Source organism: Apium graveolens, chromosome 1 (genome assembly GCF_009905375.1).
Source record: "Apium graveolens cultivar Ventura chromosome 1, ASM990537v1, whole genome shotgun sequence".
Classification (NCBI taxonomy): Eukaryota; Viridiplantae; Streptophyta; class Magnoliopsida; order Apiales; family Apiaceae; genus Apium; species Apium graveolens.
The window spans coordinates 26,673,857-26,695,948 of NC_133647.1; the positions used below are offsets into that span (position 1 = coordinate 26,673,857).

General features: G+C 36.3%; 1 non-coding gene across 1 annotated transcript; it reads left to right on the top strand.

Annotated features, from left to right (window-relative positions):
- Positions 1-2,881: 2,881 nt before the first annotated feature.
- Positions 2,882-2,988, top strand: LOC141682638 (small nucleolar RNA R71). Its single transcript, XR_012559871.1, has one exon. It is a non-coding gene; the product is annotated as a small nucleolar RNA R71 (small nucleolar RNA).
- The last annotated feature ends 19,104 nt before the right edge of the window (positions 2,989-22,092 follow it).

Here is a 22,092-nt window from a genome sequence, read left to right on the forward strand (position 1 = left end):
ATGTAGCGGGCGTTAGGTTAGCGGATCCCAGACTATAAAAGCCTTAGGTCACTAGGCACAAAGTCCCCTAAGAACTTAATAACTCGAGTATTAAATAGCTCACTCTTGATCAATTATGCATAAACACATACTTTTTTTCTCTTTTTCTTTTTTCTTCTTTTTTTTCAATAATTTCTGAATGAGTGCATTTCGATCCATCTCATTCAACCCTAGACTACTCATAAAAATATGAGCCGACTACTAGCCATTTGACTCCTAGCCTTACAACAACTAGCAATGAAATCCAAGTTTTTCTCCAGATAAAAAAATCAGTGTTTTTACGTCATTACGAGAATATCACAAATTCTAAATATAACCAAGTGATTAAATCTCAACAACAAACAAGTATGATCATGATCTAGATCAAAAGCAACCCTATAAGACTTTGTGAAAATATTTGTTTCTGGCATGCAAATCAATTCATTAGAACTTAAACATCCCTCTATTCATCATCACCACACTCAAATCAACCTCAACTTATCAAATATCATAGTTCATCTTAAGGAATCATGCTAAATATGCATGCAAATGCAACTATATGAAATCACATAAAAACAAACAAATATGTCCTAAATGAACAATCATGCAAAAATATGAATGAACTACAACTAAACATGCAATATGAATCTATATGAATCTATATGGACACACACACTACTAATCATTAAATTATCACCCCCAAACTTATAATTTTCAATGTCCTTATTGAAGGTAATAATAAGGATTTCAGGCATACCTAGTCGTCAGAAAGATCACCCTCTTTGGGTGGAGGATCAGGTGGCCAATCAACCTCGCCACCAGTGTCTCGGAAAATAGTGCCCAAAGCCTGTGTCAAATCTGTAGCAAAACGACGGTGAATGTCGTGCATGGCTTCCATACGCCTAATTACTCGCCTGTACTGCTCATCACCAACACCAGTCTTATCAACTGTCTGTGGCGTATGAGAAAAACCCTATGTAGGCACGGGAATATCCGTCCAGCCACTCTCTACATCATCAAAAATATATCCCAACTCCTTATCATGGGGTGCACCTAAGAATGAATAACTCAAATGATCTAGCTTTCGGTTGAGCTCAAGTGTGGAAACATCTTCAATAGACGGCTCGAAACGCTCCTGAGAAATTTTCAGCTCTGCTAACCCAAGAGAATCGAATGCAAATCCAACTTCCTCTTCCACGGAGGTGCATTCAAAACCTGCATTTGCTCTACTTTAAAGCACTCCTCTTTAGTTGTGGGTAACTTTATTTCCTTGAACACATTAAAAGTGACCTTTTGATCGTGAACCTTCTTCGAAAGCTCTCCTTTTTGTACATCGATCATAGTTCAGCCAGTAGCCAAGAATGGTCTTCTCAAGATAATGAGAATCTTCTTATCTTCCTCGAAATCAAGAATTACAAAGTCAGCAGGAAAGATGAGTTTATCCACCTTGACCAAGACCTCCTCCACTATACCTCGTGGATAAGCGATGGAACGGTCAGCTAGTTGCAATGACATGTATGTTGGTTTCAGATCAGGCAGACCAAGTTTCTTGAAGATAGATAAGGGCATCAGATTGATGTTAGCTCCTAAATCACATAAACACTTGTCGAATGATAAGTTTCCGATGGTGCAAGGAGTAGTGAAGCTTCCAGGATCTTTAAGCTTCGGAGGCAACTTCTGTTGCAGCACAGCACTGCATTCCTCTGTTAGAGCAACGGTCTCTAAGTCATCGAGCTTCACTTTCCGAGAGAGAATACCTTTAATAAACCTCGCATAGCTAGGCATCTGTTCAAGTGCTTCAGCGAAAGGTATGTTGATATGAAGTTTCTTGAACACCTCCAAAAACTTCTCAAACTACTTATCCAGCTTTTTCTTCTGCAGCCTTTTAGGAAAAGGAGGTGGAGGATAGATTTATTTCTCCCCTATATTACCCTCAGGAGAAGTGTGTTCCACAGCAGTCTTCCTTGGTTCCACCTATGCTTCCTTCTGCACTTCTTCTTCAGCCACAACTGCATTTTCTGAAACTTGAGATTTTTCAGGCTCTTCGTCTTGCTGAATTTGGGGGCTTGCGACCTTTCCAGAGCTTAAGGTGATGGCGTTCACCTGTTCTTCAACTTCCCTCTTGCCTGGATTTGTTTCTGTATCACTAGGAAGCGTTCTTGGTGGTTGATTCAATAAGGTATTAGCAATTTTCCCTATTTGGTTCTCCAGAGTCTTGATAGAAATAGCCTGGCTTTGGCATATAAGAGCCTGGTTTTTGCACATAAGCCGCAACTCCTCAAATTCAGATTTTTTATTCGAAGATAGACATGCACCATGAGTTTGTTGTTTTGGTGTAATTTGTTGCTGAAAACCAGGAGGGTTGAATAGCTTATTTCCAAACTGCTGGAACGGCTGTTGCATCGCATTCTGATTGTTGCTCCAGCTGAAGTTAGGATGATTCCAGTTGTCAGGATGATAAGTGTCTGGAACTGGTTGTTGCGATCTCTAAAAGTTGCTCACAAACTGAGCTGAGTCACTAGATATAGCGCATTGTTCCGTCACATGCGGACCTGCACACAGCTCACAAACACTAATTATTTGCTTAACACCATAGTTAGCCAGATAATCGATCTTCATAGACAACGCCTTTAGTTGAGCAGTGATAGTCGTAGCTGTATCCACTTCAAGAACTCCTGCTACCTTGCCATGTGGACATCTCTGGGTTGGATACTGATATTCATTAGCAGCCATCAGTTCAATTAGATTATAAGCTTTCTCATAGCTCTTTGCCCATAATGTTCCGCCTGATGCTGCATCGAGCATGGGTCTGGACCGTGCTCCCAACCCATTGTAAAAATAAGTGATGATCATCCAATCAGGAATTCCATGATGAGGACACTTCCTAAGCATCTCCTTGTAGCGCTCCCAAGCTTCACAAAGCGATTCTCCCATTTGCTGTGCAAATTGAGTAATAGCATTCCTGAGTGCAGTTGTCTTCGCCATAGGGAAGAATTTAGTAAGAAACTTCTGAGCAAGATCTTCCCAAGTAGTAATCGAACCAGCTGGTAGAGAGTGTAACCAGCTCTTAGCCTTGTCCCTCAGAGAGAATGGGAACAGTCTCTGCTTCACAGCATCTTCAGAAACACCGTTGAACTTGAAGGTGTCGCAGATCTCAATGAAATCCCTAATGTGCATATTGGGATCTTCAGTTGGAGAACCCCCAAACTGGATTGAATTCTGCACCCATTGAATTATGCCAGGTTTGATCTCAAAGGTATTAGCTGTGATAGCTGGTCGGATAATGCTAGATTGAATGTCATTGATCTTGGGTTGAGAAAAATCCATCAAGGCTTTCATTCGTGATGTTGGATCTCCCATTGTAATGAGTACCTGAAACACAAACAAATACACCGTGAGAGTAAAAGAATCCGAGTCACTGAACTTTAATGACCACTGACGACAAGCACATAAACTAAAAATTAACACAGTCCCCGGCAGCGGCGCCAAAAACTAGTTAGGGCGAAAACACGCGTTAAATTCACGCAAGTATACGCGTTTGCAAGTAGTATAAGATATAAATCAGATTCGTTCCCACGGAGACTGGTTTGGGTTAAGTTTAATTTATGCACATATGCAATAATTTATGGTTATAGCTCAATGCTAAGACAAATAACAAATTGGGTTTTGATTAAACTAAGAGATTAAACTAACAATTATAACTAAGAGAACAAGAATGGTTGAATTAATATATATGACAAACATGGGATTCTAACTTCATTAAATACTTCATTCAATAGCCTTATTGTTCTTAACCTTAGCATGTAATGGTGATGACACTAATCAAATAACACGAAACTGATAAACGCCAACTTTCGTTGCACGAGTACCATTCTACCGGACATCCACAAAAGAGATAGAAGCTGAATAGACACCAATTATATTGAGACCCTATATGTCTATAGAATTTGACAACATAACGGTTTAAGCACAAGTTATCCATAATGATTACATAGGGCAAATAAAATGGTTAGAGTTACCCACTAATCATGCATACAATACATGAACCTATGCTAGCATGGCAAGTTCTAAACCTCTATATTCACTGTCACTTCAATAGAGATTAACACGCTATCTTATATGTTAGCTACGCACATAAGATGAATAAGCGCAACCAATACTAGGATATCAATCAATCACTACACACCAAGATATCAAAATAATTAACTATTGAAATCCATAAGTAAATCTGCTAGAATCCCATGACAACAATTAGCCCATAATTGAACTCATCGTCACCATGGGTTCCAATGAAAGTATGGTATAAAACAAGGTCTTAATAAATTGAATAATAATTAAAGTATGAATAAACGAGATCTAGGTTCAACAAGAACAAAAATGAGCATCCAAAGTTACTACTAATTCAAAGAATCACAAGTTGAAAATAAGATCTTCTTTTTTGGAGTTGTTTTGTGCTTCTAGGTCTTCTCCTTAGTATCCCAATCTTCCCGGATGATGAAAACCCTTTTTTTAAGTATATATACGCCCCTAGTGGACCTGGACCCTTAAAATCGTCAAATTCCACTCAAAAAGGCTTTTTCAGCGACCAGTCGTGCCTCTCCCAAGCGGGCGCCTCAACTCCCAAGCGGCCACCCCACATCCCAGGTGGGCGCCTGGAGCCTGTCTGGAAAAAATTCTGATGAATCTTGTTTTGGCCATAACTTGAGTTCTACTCGTCAGAATTAGGCGATTCAACTGCCCACGCGAAGCTAACGAGATTCTCTACAACTTGAAAATGGAATTGACTTCCAAATCTGATCAGTTTTGATGATATTTCCTTTAAAAGCTCATTTCTTTATATAATTGATACCTGAAATGCAATAACACAAAAAACACATCAAAATACCAACAACTTGAGTCCAGAACACCAATTTAAGCTTGTACTAAGCATTCCAAGTGGATATAAAATCCACTTATCAACTTAATTATAATACAAATAGGAATTTCAAATTAATAATAACTCCTAATTAGTTAAGAGTTATTATTCGTTTTTCTACTCTCTATATAATATCTCTTGTGTGGCTGATTTTTTGGGGTGCAAGACTTTTACTAAAACCCTAGCCACCAAGAGAGAAGATGGAGAGGGCAAGAAGAAACGGGTTTGTTCTAGTACACATCCAATCCTTGAGTTCAAGCATTCGTGTGGATACCGATAGAGCGTAGATCGCGAGAGCGAGATGCGTGGTGATTGAACAAGCTTTGTGAGATGGATTTCTCTTCGCTATCGTGCCTCTTCCTATCTCCATTAGTCAACCAATTGGTAAAGCTTCTTAAGGTAAACAATGTGATCTACGAATTAAATATATGTTTTTCGCATGGATTCTGCGGTGGATTTCGAAAATTCTGATTTTTTACATTTTTAATTACTGTTTTCATTGCGTATATATGCCTGAAACCCAACAATGGCATCAGAGCTACTTGAGAAAAATGTATAATTCATTTATGTGTTTACTGGTTTTATGATGATAACATGTATATATCATTTCATGACTATTATGTATGCGATTTTGTATGTTTTACATGTTGTTATGTTTATATATGCGTATGTATATAAATGTTTTGAATATATGATATTCATGAGAGTTGTATAATCATATGATGATTATATAATATGTATATATACTGATATATACATGTTTTATGTTTGTTCTTATTATAAGAATCGTATTTGATACGATTCTGAATCGGATGCAGCGGATTTGCTGAAATATGGGTCTAGTGTTCGATTTTGGCGAACGAATACGCTATTTCATATGGAATCGAGCATCTGAACGTAACAGATAGCTAAAGCTATTATCGACTGATCTGTAAGGTGTTTGACATTGTTTAGGCCTTGTAATTTGTGATTTACTGTTATCAGATTTTATTTCAAATTTTCTGATTTTTTCAATATTTGGTTTTTATGATGGGTATGATATGTTAAGATCGGATTATGTGTTTTAACATGTTATTTTGTGTTAATTGAGCATGGTGGATGGTTATGGCTTATGACCTCAGGTTAATGGTTTTGGTGTTTCAAATATGGCTTGCATGTCGTTTAATCTTGTAATTATTAAATCTCGAATGTAACTCGAGTTCTTCTTGTAAGTTCATTAGATTAGTTTTCATATTTCATTCTTGTAATGTACATGAAGACATGAAGATTTGAAGATCAATGTTAATCCCACACGGAGGTCATCCAAAGAAGCAATACAAGAAAGAAGACATGTAATAGTTAGCTTGTATTAATTTTCCACTTTAGATTGACCTAGATCTTTGTCATTAGCTTGATAAAGATCACATAGGATGAAGCCATAACCAACCACATTTATTTATTGCACTTTGCATATATATGCGCATATGATGAATGTATGTGTAGATTAGTTTATAAAGATGCATGCTTAATTAGATTAAGGATAAAAACTGTAACAATACAAGATTTTAAAATGAATAAACGATTATGAGATTCTCGTATTTATTAAACACGGAACAAAATATAAATTTTCTTTATTTCTGACATGGGGCGATTTTGTCAAAAGTGAGTTCATTGAACTTGTAAGGTTGTGGGTTTTAAGCGAGACCGTTGTTGTAATAACCCCAAAAAAAAATTAGAACTTTTTGTAACCCTTATGAATAGTGATTTTGCTGATTATGCTGAATAAGAAAACTTTTCATGCCACACTATGTAGGGGTTCTTTTATTGATATTCTGAGATCTTATTAGTACTCTATATGGTATATAAGTGTATGTAAAGATCGTCAGAATCCAAATTCGAACACTTTGATTTTTCCCGAAAACCCACCAGATACAGAAAGAATTGAGTATAAGGTAACATGATTAAAAGGATTTTAATTCAAGGATTATAAGAGAGGATCATACAAGGAATATAAAATATTGAGAAAGGTTTAAGGGAACCTAAGTAATGAGATCCCGGGTATGATCCCTCAAACGATAAACGAGAACGAAAGTTAAGCGAACCGTATAACAGATAAGCGGTCATTAGCCAAGTAATTAGGGGTTAATCAAAGAGGTTAGTGGGTGATGATGTCATCATACCAATAAGAAGAAAACAAGTGTAAGAAGATGACATATGCATGGTGACATAAGCATGACAAATAGAAAGGTTAGTTGGTTGATTGTGAGCCATATAATTTTTACCATGGTAAATTTAATTAGCAAACAAGAGAAGCAACCAAGCCAAAAGAAATCATAACACAAAAATTGAGAAGTTGACTTTGTTTTTGCACAAGAAGCTCACGGCCAAAACCAGAGCAGCAACTTCAAACTACCATATCTCCTTCAATACTCACTCAAATAGTATGTTCTATAGCTCTTTGGAAAGGTATTGAGATGGCCTACAACTCTTGTTCACAAGTCTCATCCAAATAAGCATGGTAAGACCCTCGTTTTGACAGTTCTTTCAATCTGACGTTTAGAAACTTCAAAACCTAACTTTGTGTTCTTGATTTCTTTGGAAAGATCAAGCTTGTAGGAGGCTCCCTAAGACTTCCTAGCTACTCTAATCACTCCAAGGAAGGTATAACACCTCCAAACCCTAACTTTACTTTGAGTATTAAGATGGCTTTGATGGTTATAGTAAATGAGAAGCATGATGCTTATGTGTTTAGAGTTTGGATTGGATTTGTAGTGATTTGGATGTTGAAATCTTGTTTATAGTTAATGAAACTTAAGTATAGCTAGTAGTTCATGTGTGGGGTTGTATAAATTGGAAAATCTTGAGGTTTGGGGACTGATGTAGTAAGGTTTGGATGAGGGTTGGTTGTATTGTTGGTTGTGAGTTGAATGGTGGTTGTTTGGAGTGGTTTAAAACTTGGTAATCGCGTAAACATGGCCGTCGTAATGCCCAATTTCATACAACTGCTTGTTCTTAGTGTTCGGGACAGAGATCTAACTATTGAATCTGTGAATTTTCCATGTTTAGTTAGATTATGTCGTAAGCTTCGTTTTGATATGTGGTTCGCTTGAATCCGATGTACGGTTTAGGAGAAACGATCGTTTTAAGTAACGGCATTTCGTGAACGAACTATTACCCCTCGCCTTACTTTGAAACCTTGGTTAAGGCCCTTAACTGACTAATTGGAGTATGAAACAATTATGTAAAGTGAATTAGGCAGTTGGTAGAGTACTCGTGAAAGAATCGCCTTAAAATTCGTAACGGTTAATTTATTAAAAATGGTGGAGCCGAGGGTACTCAAGCGACTTATGTAAATCGCTAAGCGCAAAAGCGAACGTTAGGGTCTAAGTGGTTAAAAAACTAGTTTCTTAAGCGACCGTAGTCTAATTCCAGATTATGTTATTGTTCATAGGTTACCGGACCCAGTCTAAGCTTAAGTCTATTCCGGGAACACTCAGGCAAGTTTTCTACCCGTTATACTGTTGTGGTGATGTATATATGTATATGCATTATCTTGTGATAGATGCATGATTGTTATTAGCAAATCTTGCGATATATTGGAGCATGTTGATATGGTTTATATGCATGCCTGTTTCATAATATTGATATTTAACTGTTGATTCAAATGCTTATAAGTTGCATAATACCTATGCTAGAGATAAGCAGTAATTGCGTATACCCTTAGTATAGGGGATCCAAAGGTGAACATTTTTATAAATCGGGAGTCGATGTTCCCGAGTATAATATATATATATATATATGTATATATTTATATATATAGATATAGTTTTCAAAACTATTAATCGAATAAGGTTTATTCGATAACTTTATTTTAATTAATGAATATTAGTTTTAATATTCATTCAAGGACTTATGACTCCCTTTATTTTATTTAATAAATATTATTTTGAATATTCATTCGAGGAATTATGACTCTGCTTATTTTATTAAATAATATTCTTTATTTTATTAAAGAATAACGTTTCGATAATCAAACTTATTTTCGATTATTCAAATAAAGATCGTACTTTCGTATAAGTATATCTTTGGTTATTTATTATTCATTTCAAGTATGAGTTTTAAAACTTCTACTTCAATTATTTTTATAAAGATTATCCTTATGGGAATATTATTTAAATAATAATATTCAGATATTTTCTAATATATCGGGACTGATTTATTTCATTAAATCAGCATTACTCCAAACATTCTTAAAAATGTTTTCGAGTCTTCAAAATGATTTTTAAAGGTTAGAGCGGATCCCAAAACTCGTTTTCAAATTTAAGATCTTCCTTTTTGAAGGGGACTTGAATACTCACTCAAAAATCTAAAGGATCCGGCTCTGTGGTGTATTTTATATTCGCAACGAGGTTGTTGTTTTGATAAATGAATTGATTACTTACCCAACGTTCGGGAAGTAAGTTCATCTATTTGAGTCGACATAAGCAACATGGGCTCAGTGGGCGTCCATGAAAGTGTAAGTGGCTCAGTGGGAGTCCATCAAATGCGTAAGTAGCTGAGTGGCAGTCCAGCATAAGGTCCTATTGCGGCCAGGGTGATGACCAGTGGGGAATTCATCCATCTACTAGTAGGAAAAGGTTACTTATTGGTATCTTTGCCTGATCAGCAAGATATCAGGTTTATGCCAAGGTTTTCTCCTTTCCAAATTCATTGGATATTGCAACTCTGTTTATAATTTTCATAACAGAGGTTTTCAAGGAGTGTATGAAATGTATATATATAGGTGTATATATATATATCGGGACTTAATGAAGTATCTCGTAACTTCATTTCTTTCAAATGATATTTCAAAGATTGAATCTATTCAAATCTTATCTTGTAGTCTCATCAGTGTGATGAACTTTTGAAACTAATTATAACTTGAACGGTGGTAGTTCAAGCAGTATTCGGAAAAGATATAAGTATATTGGAGTATCTTGTAACTTCATCTTTTCAACTTATATCTAGTTAATGATTATCTTATGAATAACAAAGGTTTTCAGAAAAACGTTGAGACAAGGTTAAATATATGAGATCACCTTTCAACGATATTTTTATATAATTATAAACTGGAACTCTGTGTATATTATACATGTCAGAGGATTGCAAGGATTGTGAAAAGTATATAGGTATATATATACTGAATATTTAGCGACTTGGTCGCGTTAAGATATCAACTTGGTTCATTTCTTCTTGACCAAGACTTTCATGAGTACTATAAGAATGCTCATATATTGTAAATTATTATACATATTATTTTGGTGGGCTTGTTGCTCACCCTTGCTTTCTTTTTTCATCACACAACAACAGATAGACAAGATGAACAGGATCAAGCTCCTAATTCGTGAGCGGTTAGGAAACGTTCCGCAGTTTCCTGTAGGCGTTGATGCCTTTGTAGCTGAGGTAGGAGCTACTAATAGGCTAGGCTTTCAACTTTTGTTGTGCCAGACCTATGTATAATTATGAATTGTAATAATGGCAAGGAATATGTAAATTTATTCAGAAACCTTTTGAGGTGTAATGGCTTATAATTGTGGAATAAAAGGACTTGTGTTATTTTTGGTACTCATCTCTGAGACTATAACTTGTGGTGTGTGTGTGTATATTGTGGGGTCACAGTACGCAGTAGTTGGTTGTTATTAAAATTAAGTGTTATTAAGGGAAATGGATCTCGTGACAACCCGGATCCCTGATCCCGGATTTGGGGGTGTTACAGTTGTGACTCCCTCACTACCTGGAAATCAAAACATTGACGAATATTGATTTGAAGTATTTTATTCAAGGAAAAATTGGGAATCTCTTTATGATGGGATCATGATCGTTTTAAAATTAACAAAACCCTAAAGTTAATATTAAGTTGATCATATGCCTTCCAATGAGTCCAATGTGTTAACCCCTAGATCGACCAGGAGTGGATTTGCCAAAGCAAAGTACTTTTATCTATCGTGGGAGATGTGTTGAAGTATATTGATACTTTTTAACTATTGGGTTTGACTTAACTAAGTTATCACAATAGGATTGTGAACTTAGAGGCATAGAGTTTGGTGAGATTTATTAGATAAATATGAACAAATGTTATTCCACCAAGCTATCCAAGAGTTATATAGTTGATATAATTGATAAATGTTGTCTACCTAAATAATCATGTTTTAGGAGAAAAGCCAAAGCTGACCTAACGCGTGGTAACATATGGATCTTGTCTCACTGGAAAGGATATAGAAGATATTTTTTCCGAATTAATAGTTAGGGCTATTGATTTGATAAAAATTGTTGGAGATATATATTGTTAATATATATATATATGAATAATCACTTAAATATAATTTAATGATCATCTGTAGACTAAGTCATTTTATGCACTTTAATATTGTAGATATCAAATGACAAATAACACAAATAACTTCTCTATGTAATAGTCCTTAAGAAGGACAAGCTGACATGAAATAATTTCCTTGATAGACATGGGAACTTGAGGATTGTCCTCGGGTTCAAGGATGTCACTTAAACCCCTCCCTTATTTCTTCTAACTGAGAATGAAACATGTGCAGAACAAAATGCTTACCGGAAGTAAATAAATTATAAAATTGATGTTTCATGTCTCATGCTTGTAATTATGAGTGCTGAGCTTTAGAAGCAACAAGAGCATAATGATGCTTATGATATGATTGAGCACCTTCAAAAGATGTATGAAGGATAGGCTTGTCAGAAAGATTTGACAATAATAAGGCACCATACTTTTGCATTAATGGGAGAATCATATCCGGTTGGACCACATGTTCTAAAGGTGATATGCAAATGTACCTTGATATTTTAGGTTTCAAAAATGGTCTAGAGACTCAGCTTGATTTGATCAAACGATCTTTGAACAACTTCTATTCTCAGTTTGTTAAGAACAAAAGGAATGAGATAGACTAAACACTCACTGAGTTGTTAAGCATGTTTATAACTGCTGAAATAACACGGTAAATGCATGAATTACGTCTATATTGATGATGTACACATGGAATGTAAATGGGAAAAGAAAGTGGACAGGCAAGGTGAAGATTTGATCTTATTCGGTGTCAAACCAAAGTCCAATCCCAAAGGGCTTTTGAAGCCTAAAAGTGGTATTGCTAAAGGAGATGATTGTCATTTATGTGGAAATAACTGGATGAATGGAAGTTAAATTGTCGAGCTTATTTGGAAGAACTAAAAAAGAAGACTAGTAATGGTCAAGCTTCAGGTTTAGGGTTAGAATTGGAGCAAAAGTTGTTGCTCTAGTTGAAGGAACTCGATACCTAATGTTGCCCTAAGTACATGCAGAATCAGATGGAGCTTAAATTTTTTGAATTGAAGCAATGAAGTATGTCTGTATTGGAGTACGAGAAGAAGTTTACGGAGCTGTCAAGGTTTGTGACGAAGTATGTGAACACTGAGGAGGAAAAATCAAAGAGGTTCCAACAAGGATTAGAGCCTTGGATCAGAGATAGAGTGGCCATGTTTGAGCTTGATACTTATGCTGGAGTAGTACAGAAAGCTGCTCTGATTGATAGTAATGGGATGCAGTCAAGGAAAGAAAAGGATAACAAGAAGAGAAAGGTTCCATTTTATGGAGAGAAGTCGGAAGCCGGAAGCTCACAAGAAAGGAGTGTGAAAAGGATTGGATTCCATAAAGGTGGAAATTTTCAGAAGAAGGGAAATTTGAATAAGAGACAAGATCCTAAGGGGAACAACCAGTCAAGCCAAGGACAAGTTAGAGAAAATAGATTTCAGAGACCAGAGTGCAAGCACTGTGGAAGAAGACACCCAAGAGTGTGTAATAAGCTGAACATGACATGTTATAGATGCAACCAGAAGGGACACTTGGCTAATGAGTGTAAGGTACCGAAGCCGGGAGTTACATGCTATAAGTGTGGAAAGGCTGGACATATAGCTAGGGAATGCAAGTCAACTGGACCAGTCAAGGCTTTGATGAATGTGGCAAGTACTAGTGCACACGTGCCAGCTGAGGTATTGGCATTACCTCCACCATCTACAACAACAACTCCACAAGCAACAACAAGGACATTTGATTTAAAGATGAAGGACGCTGTTCAAAATTCTGAGGTGATAACAGGTAAACTTTTAATGAATAATGTTGAAGCTAAGGTATTGATTGATTCTGGAGCAACTAGATCTTTTATATCAGAAAATTTTATTGATAAACTTAAATACGATAAAATGACCTTAAACGAGGTAATAGATGTGGTAATTGCGAACCAAGAGAAGATTCTTGTGAGTCAATTCTGTCCTATGTGTGAGATTGGTATTTCGGGGCATAAATTTTTAGCAGACTTGATACTTTTCAAGTTAGGGGAGTTTAATATAATCTTAGGCATGGATTGGTTAGGAAAGAATAACGCTTAGATAAATTGTAAATCTAAGAAGGTGTATTTAAGGACGGAAAGTGGAGAGAAAGTGGTATTTAAGGGGCAGAGGCAAGAGCGACTGTTTCTTATAATCGTCCAGGCTAAGAAATTGCTTAGGAAAGGTTGCGAATCGTTCCTAGCCTAAGTAGTAGATACAAAAAGAGACATCCCCAGCATAGAAGATATTCCTGTAGTCAACGAATTTCTAGATGTGTTTTCAGATGAACTACCAGGTTTACTACCAGATCGACAAATTGAGTTTGAGATCAACCTTGCACCAGGAACGGAACCAGTTTCGAAGGCACCTTATAGAATGGCACCAGCAAAAATGAAAGAGTTGGTGAGCCAGCTGCAAGAATTGTTAGACAAAGGAGTGATACAGCCAAGTACGTCGCCATGGGGAGCACTTGTTTTATTTGTAAAGAAGAAGGAAGGAAGCATGAGGTTATGCATAGACTATCGGGAGTTGAATAAGATGACGATTAAGAGCCGTTACCCGCTACCAATGATAGATGATTTATTTGATCAGCTGAAAGGAGCTAAGTGCTGGATTACCATCAACTGAAGATCAAAGAAGATGACATCCTGAAGACAGCATTCAGGACAAGATACGGACATCATGAATTCTTAGTGATGCCTTTTGGGTTGACTAATGCTCCTGCAGCATTTATGGATCTGATGAACCGGGTATTTAAAAAGTATTTGGACAAGTTTGTAGTAGTATTCATTGATGATATTCTTATATATTCAAAGTCAGAAGAAGAACATATGCAGCATCTATGGATAGCATTGGAGATACTCCAACAAGAGAAGTTGTATGCCAAGTTTTCTAAATATGAGTTCTGGTTAAAGAAAGTTCAATTTTTGGGACATGTTATTGGAAGTGAAGGAGTGAAAGTGGATCCGGCAAAGATTGAGGCAATTATGAGTTGGGAGAGACCAAAGATACCTATGGAAGTTCAAAGTTTTCTAGGATTGGCAGGATATTATAGAAGATTTGTCAAAGATTTCTCGAAAATTGTCAGGCCATTGACTAAGTTGACTAGGAAGAATCAAAAATTTAAATGGAATGCAGAATGCGAAGATAGCTTTCAAGAATTGAAACAGAGGTTGGTTACAGCTCCGGTGTTAGTATTACCAGACGACCAAGGAGACTTTGTGATTTTCAGTGATGCTTCACATAAAGGATTGGGTTGTGTGCTAATGCAACACAACAAGGTGATTGCGTATGCGTCAAGACAACTAAAATCACATGAATTGAAGTATCCTACTCATGACTTGGAATTAGCAGTTATAGTATTTGCACGTAAGATTTAGAGATATTACCTTTATGGAGAAAGGTGTGAGATCTACACGGATCACAAGAGTTTAAAGTATATTTTCACTCAGAAGGAGCTCAACATGAGGCAAAGGAGATGGTTGGAGTTAATTAAGGACTATAATTGCTCGATAAATTATCATACGGGAAAGGCGAACGTGGTATGTGGCGCCCTCCAAACCCGGGTCAGAAGTTTGGGGTCCACACACATACCTTATTTATAACCTGCTTATAACAATATAAAGGATAATAATAATATGCAATGACCCTACTTACCAACTACCACGGATCGCAACAGGTTAAAGTATGCACACAAGCCAAACACACTAATATATTACAAACCGTTCAAATCCCAATCATTCAAACTCAAACTGAGTATTAAACTTTATTACAACTTTTACAAACTTAAATTATCCCAAAAAAAGCCTACTAGCTCAGCTTCCTCAACCTGAACCCCTAGCTCTCGCGCTGGACTGGGGATCCTCATTACCAACTGATTCCTTTTTAACTGAAAAGAATATACACAACATCGCACAAATGAGCTAACTAGCTCAGCAAGTCACAATGACAAAACTGAGAATAATGATCATCAGGTGAATATGATTATGATATCAAGTGAACAATGGATTATGATTTAGAATTGGATATTATACTTTTAATTTAAAAACCAAGGTTAGGCTGCTGATCAGTCACGCACTAACCCCGAGCAAGGCACACAGCATTGCTCTAACTACTGGATCCAAGGCACACATTGGCCTAACTTGACCATTATATGGCCTGACCATGAATCTGGTCCAAAATTTTATAAAAACAATCCAATTCTAACATAATAACAGAATATGCAATAATAAACAATAACTGAAATCATTAACAACAATAAATGTTTAACAATGAAAGGGTTTCAATCCTTGTAAGGATCAACAAGGTACTTTCAAAGCTTGAATGCTGGGTAATGAAAGAATTGGATAACAAAGGAAACAACGTTTCAGGGTTTTAAGGATTTGGTCTTTCAAAGCATAAGATATCATGGATTGAGTATATAATAATTCAGTTCAGTGTCTGGTATTTAGTTTGTATATATTTGTGGAGTAGTATCGTAGATTTGTGGTTCGTGTTTGGGTATACAATAATCAATGGCTTAGAAAGAATATGGTTCATAACTCAAGAATAATAACTGAAATCAGGATTTAGGTTTCCGTGCTTCAAAGCACTTGCAATGTCAACAAGACTATCAAGAATTACGATATCTCGAGAAAGTTCAGAACACTTGCCTGATATTAGCTTACTATCCTGCACTCGCTTTCAATCACAATCATCTTACTCCTCAACTACCTGTTTCCCTTTCCTACGCCTTGCCTCTTCTGCTCACATATCATAAGCATCTATCAATCATCAACTCACAGGATTCTATTCAACACATACTTCTATCTACCCTTCGTTTTACCCAAATCCGATTAACGGATTGAAATCTATGCAATAACCAAGTAAACACCGAATATATAGACCAATAGTCAAACAACAGGTCACGTATAACACATAATACATCACGTAATCAATGACATATCATTTATAAAGAAGTCTCGGGTCATAAATATGCTTTCGGGTATTTAAAATGATTTTTAAAACATTTTTCGGAATTAAAACGGGCCGTTGGATCAATTTCGGAATAATAAACAGGGTTCGGTTGGCCAATTCTGGCTCCGAAACAATTTTAGAATAATTATCGAGCCTTGGAAATAATTTAGAATAATATTTTAAAGCTCGAAACTATTTTTCGGAATTTTTAAATCATTTTTAAATAATTAAATCTAATTAAATAATTAATTAAAAATCAATTAATAATTAATTAAATCAATTAATCAATTAATTTTCGAATTAATTGACTAATTAATCAATTAAAAATTAACTGAAATTAATTAACTAATTAATTCAGATTTATTTGTGAATAAAAAATAATTTTCGGAATTAAAATAATAATTTTTAGAATTTTCAGAAATTAAAAATGAATTTTTATAATAAAAATAAATAGGAAATATGATTTTTAAACATTTTTAAAACAGAAATCCAATTTTTGCAAAGTCTGGAAACTACAGGGACCAAACTGCATCGTTTTCAAAACTGCAGGGACCAAACTGCAATTTTGCGGTCCAGTCGCCGGAAAAAGTCGGGGGTGGCCGGAGAACACGTTCCAGGCGTCCTCACCCCACCAACATCTCCAGATCACATCTACAGGTTACCAGGAACACAACCATGCAATCAAAACAACCTAACAATCCATGAGTTGGCCGGAATTTGGCCGTGAAATTTTCCAGTTTCCGGCGAACATCGGAAAACTTCAAAACACAACTCCCTTCTCTACAGACCTCGTTGGTTCATGAAACTTATACGACTAGATTGCAAATTTCACAGAGAACACAACCCACTATAACACAACATCAATCTATCACAGAATAAGAAACCCCCAAATTTCAATTAAGAACATTCATACGGGTTATAAACCCTAATTTTAAAATTCGAAAATCAAACTCAAATTTGAACATGTTATTGAACTCCAAATCAGACGTATGACATATGAAAATCATCAGGAAAACAAGCTCTACAACATGCAATCATCAAATCATACAAATAATCATCCGAACAAAAATTCATATTTTTAATAAAATAAATTCGAAAATAAATAAATTTTTAGAAAAATAACCTTGATTTCTGCAGGTGTATGGATTACAGAATCTGGTAGAGCTCTTTAAGACCTTCAGATTGGTTACTCGAGCTTTCCAAACCGAATCCAATAACACCTCCAAATGCTTGTTTGATTCTTAGAACAGTTTTAGGAAATTAGGGTTTTTCTCTAAAAATTATATAATTATCTGTCTGCAAATGATTTTGATACGAAATAAAATACGGTAAAAGGCTATTTATAATTATGGAAAATTAGTATCCCGTTGGATCATTCCGGATATAAAACGGTACGTTTATTTGTAAAAACTGATCCAAACGGTATCGGTTTTCGGGATAATTATCCAAATCAGTACAATTTGTACTGCGGTCTTGGTCTCAGCGCCTGGTTACACGTATTACGAAGTGATAATTGTGATAGTTTAATAAAAAGCTCCCGTTTATCGAGAATACGGGTTTTATTGATTTACCGAAACGAATATTGTATCGAAAATGTTGCGCCGGGACCTGCGCAGGACAAACCGTACGCCGGATCGAAAAAGTCGAAACATGGAAAATGCTCGGAATATTACAATTAGGTTAGGAAGGAGTTCTCGGAAGAGTTTCGGGTTCCAAAAACGTAACAACGGTTGACGTCGGTTGGTTCACGTTTTTATAAAATAGATTTTAATTACCCGGAAAAAGATTTTAGAAATTTCATATGATTCTTATAAATCCATAAATCAACATAAAAATAATTAAGAAGATATAACAATTATCTATATTTTATTTTGGACATATAAAAATTAAAATACTCAATTAATATTATTTTTGAATATTCAAGTACAGATAACACTTAACAATTAACTCACATAATAGATACTAAGCACACATAATAATATTAAAAATAATTACACGATATATCCCGGATATTACATCCTTCCCCCTTAAAAGGATTCTGTCCTCAGAATCTCCTAAGAAAACAAATGAGGGTACTTTTCTCTCATATCACTTTCTAATTCCCAGGTTGACTCTTCAACCTTTGGGTTTCTCCACAATACTCTTACTAACTTTACCACTTTATTTCTCAATACTTTCTCTCTTGCCTCTAGAATCTCTATCGGACTCTCTACATATGATAAATCTGCCTGAAGCTCTATTGGCTCATATTCTATTACATACCTGGAGTCTGGATTATATTTCTTGAGCATCGATACATGAAAAATATTGTGAATGTGCTCCATGTGCGGAGGTAACGCCAATTCGTAAGCTACTTTGCCAACGCGCTTTAGGATCTCGAAAGGTCCGACATATCTTGGGCTTAGCTTCCCTTTCTTTCCAAACCTCGTTAGTCCTTTCCATGGTGATACTTTCAGTAATACCAAGCTTCCTTCTTCAAATTCCATGTCTTTCCTTGATTGGTCTGCATATTTCCTCTGACGATTTTGAGCGGCTATTAATCTTTTCTGGATAAGTTCAACAACTTCCTTTATCTGCTGTACCAGTTCAGGTCCAAGTATCTTGCGTTCTCCTACTTCGTCCCAATATATTGGAGATCTACATTTGCGTCCATAAAGGGCTTCATAGAGTGGCATTCCAATGCTGGCATGATAACTGTTGTTGTAAGCAAACTCTACTAGGGGTAAATGTTCGTCCCAACTTCCTTTGAAATCAATAGCACAAATACGTAACATATCCTCGATTGTCTGGATCGTTCTTTCACTTTGGCCATCCGTTTGGGGGTGATAAGCTGTACTCATATTCAGTCTTGTTCCCAAACATTCTTGAAAACTCTTCCAGAATCTTGAATTAAACCTTGGATCTCGATCAGATACAATAGACACAGGAACTCCATGACGAACTACAATTTCTTTTAGGTACATATGGACCAACTTATCGAGCGAAAATCTTTCATTTATAGGCAGAAAATGAGCTGACTTGGTAAGTCTATCCACTATAACCCAAATGGCATCATGATTAGCCCTTGTCCTTGGTAATCCAACTATGAAATCCATGGTAATATGTTCCCACTTCCATTCTGGAATCTCCAATGGCTGTAGCAATCCGCTTGGTCTTTGATGCTCTGCTTTAACTCTCTAACAGGTATAATATTTGCTAACCCATTCCGCAATTTCCCTCTTCATATCTAGCCACCAATAATTCTTCTTTAAATCTCTGTACATTTTGGTACTCCCTGGATGGATGGAATATCTTGAACTATGTGCTTCTTGTAAAATTTCATTCTTTAACTCCGTCACCGGTGGAATCCAGATTCTAGATGAAAATCTCAAAATGCCTTGATCATCCTTCTGCGTGCATAATTCTTCACCTACCAAACGATTTATATTTTGATCCATTACATCTTTCTGACATTTCTTTATTTTCTCCAACAACTCCGGCTGGAAAGTCATACTGTACACTTTCGCTTCCTCAGGTTTGCAAACTCTAATTTCCAATTCCAATTTCTGAAATTTCTTACATATATCTTCAGGTACTGATAACTCATTTAACTTTTCCTTCCGACTTAACGCATCTGCCACCACGTTCGCCTTACGGGGATGATAATTAATCGAGCAATCATAATCCTTGATCAATTCTAACCATCTCTTTTGCCTCATATTAAGTTCCTTCTGGGTAAATATATATTTCAAACTTTTGTGATCCGTGAAAATCTCATAGTTTTCTCCATACAAATAATGTCTCCAAATTTTCAAAGCAAAAACTATAGCTGCTAGCTCCAAGTCATGAGTAGGATACTTTTGTTCGTGTGGTTTCAATTGCCTTGACGCATACGTAATCACCTTTTCGTGCTACATTAAAACACATCCTAATCCTTTATGAGAAGCATCGCTATAAATTACGAAATTCCCTTGATCGTCTGGAAGTGACAAAACAGGTGTCGTGATTAATCTCCGCTTCAACTCCTGGAAACTTTCTTCGCACTTGTCGTTCCATATAAACTTTTCATTCTTTCGTGTAAGCTTTGTTAATGGTGTGGCAATCCTTGAGAAATTCTGAACGAATCGTGGATAATATCCTGCCAATCCCAAGAAACTTCTTACCTCAGTGGGTGTTCTCGGTCTCTCCCAATTCGTAATTACTTCGATCTTTGCCGGGTCCACTTTGATCCCTTCGTTAGTGACTATGTGTCCTAAGAACTGAACTTCTTGTAGCCAAAACTCACACTTCGAGAATTTAGCATATAACTTCTTTTTCCTTAAAATCTCCAAAGCCGTTCTCACATGTTCCGCATGATCCTCTTCCGTCTTTGAATAGATTAAAATATCGTCTATAAACACAATAACAAACTTATCCAAATACTCTTTAAAAATTCTATTCATCAGGTCCATAAATGCTGTCGGGGCATTGGTCAATCCAAAAGACATCACTAAAAACTCGTAATGTTCATACCTTGTTCTGAAAGCTGTCTTTGGTATATCTTCTGGCTTGATCTTTAGTTGATGATATCCCGATCTTAAATCAATTTTGGAGAAGTACTTGGCTCCCTTCAATTGATCAAACAGATCATCGATTCTAGGTAACGGATACTTGTTCTTGATTGTCAGCTTGTTGAGCTCCCTATAGTCGATGCACAGTCTCATGCTTCCATCTTTCTTCTTGACAAATAATACCGGGGCTCCCCACGGGGATACGCTGGGTCTGATTACTCCTTTCTCTAACAATTCCTGCAATTGCTTTGCTAGCTCTTTTATCTCAACAGGCGCCATTCTGTACGGGGCCTTGGATATTGGTTCTGTTCCAGGTGCTAAGTCGATCGCAAATTCAATTTCTCTATCTGGAGGAAGTCCTGGTAATTCATCGGGAAATACGTCTGGAAATTCATTCACTACTGGGATATCTTCAAGTTTTGCTGGCTCCTGACTTTTGTCAATCACGTATGCTATGAAATGCTCGCATCCTTGCCATAGTAACTTCTTGGCTTGAATCATCGTTAAGAACTTCTTTACCTGCTTCTGTCCCTTGAACGTTACTATTCTTTCGTCTGGTGTTTTCACCATTACTTTCTTATTTCGACAATCTATCTAAGCATCATGCTTAGATAACCAATCCATCCCTAATATCACATCAAATTCTCCTAACTTAAATGGTATCAAATCTACACAAAACTTACTACCAGAAATCTCAACCTCACAATTCTCACAAACTTGATTCACAGTTACACGTTCTTGATTTGCTAATTCTACAGTCATTATTTCATTTAAGCACTCAACTGGACAATTTAATTTACTAACAAAATCTTGTGAAACAAACGATCGAGTTGCTCCCGAATCTATTAACACTTTGGCACATAAAGAATTCACATTAAGCGTACCTGCCACGACATCCGTATCCTGGATAGCATCCTTCACTGACATATCGAAAACTCTAGCCCTTGGAGTCTCATTTACTGCTGGGGTAGATCCCATAATTCTCAATTCATTACTAACTGGGGCTGGTGTCTTGCAATCCCTGGCCATATGTCCTGGCTTTCCACATTTAAAGCATGTAAATCCAATGACTGGAACCTTCACTGCTGGATTCCGGATAGGTTGATCCTTATTTGCTGGCTCTCTTGCTGGCTGATTTCGGCACTCCCTTGAATAGTGCCCTTTCTGGTTGCATTTAAAACATACCACATTCAACTTGTTACAAACTCCTAAATGCTTCTTTCCACAAACTTGACAATCTGGAAAAGTTAATCTCAACTGATTCGGCTGATTCACATTAGCTGGACGGTTGCCCTGGCCTCCGTCTCCTGCATTTTGTCTTCTTAAATTAAA